Here is a 970-nt window from a genome sequence, read left to right as displayed (position 1 = left end):
TCTGCCCACTTTTGTAGTCTGTCTAAATCTAGTTGCAGCCTCTCTCTCCCTTCAAGTGTGTCCACCTCGCCCCACATCTTAGTGTCATCAGCAAACTTGGACAGTGTGCTTTCCACCCCCTCGTCCAAGTCGCTGATGAAGATGTTAAACAGTGCGGGCCCGAGGACCGAGCCCTGGGGTACCCCACTGCTCGCATCTCGCCAGGTTGGGTACAACCCATCCATCACTACTCTCTGGGTGCGCCCCATCAACCAACTTTTTACCCATCCAACTGTGCAGGCATCGATACCGTAGTCGCTTAATTTATTGATGAGGATGGGGTGAGAGACAGTATCAAAGGCCTTTTTAAAGTCTAGAAAGACTACATCCATGGCAACACCATCATCCAAGGATATAGTTACTTGGTCATAAAAAGCAATCAGGTTGGTCTGGCAGGACCTGCCTTTGGTGAAGCCATGCTGATTTCCTCTGAGCATGATCTCCCCTGCGGCCCCTCCTCCCCCCTCCGCCCGAGAAGGTCCCAGAGTAACAAGGAATAATGGCCACAAGCTGATTGTTAGTAGGTTCATGCTAGATATCAGGAGGCGCTACTTCACAGTCAGGGCGGATAGGATCTGGAACCAACTTCCAAGGGAAGTGGTGCTCACTCCTACTCGGTGGGGAGGGTCTTCAAAAGGAGGCTAGATAATCACCTAGCTGGGGTCGTTTGACCCCAGCATTCATTCCTGCCAATGGCAGGGGGTCAGATTTGGTGATCTTCTCAGGTCCCTTCCAGCCCTACCTACTATGAAACTATGAAACAGTACCCCCACCCGGGGTCACATCACTCTTCCCACTTCAAAGACAGCAGCCTCCAAAGCAGCTTCACTCACCCTTTCCAGTGATTCAAAACAGCTGGAGAAATGCTGAAGAACAACATGAGAGCTGAAGGGAAGATATAAAGCTAGCTACCAAGCCAAAATGAGGCACT

The 970-nt window shown here is 50.9% G+C and overlaps 1 protein-coding gene across 1 annotated transcript in view; it reads left to right on the top strand.

The window, feature by feature from the left end:
- The window catches only part of LOC102370827, a 23205-nt gene that overhangs the window by 17475 nt on the left and 4760 nt on the right, over positions 1-970 (top strand). The window lies entirely within an intron of this gene.

The sequence above is a fragment of the Alligator sinensis genome, unplaced genomic scaffold (assembly GCF_000455745.1).
Source record: "Alligator sinensis unplaced genomic scaffold, ASM45574v1 scaffold524_1, whole genome shotgun sequence".
NCBI classification, from domain to species: domain Eukaryota; kingdom Metazoa; phylum Chordata; order Crocodylia; family Alligatoridae; genus Alligator; species Alligator sinensis.
The sequence above is the reverse complement of the archived record's forward strand: the minus strand, read 5'-3'. Positions and strand labels throughout refer to the sequence as shown.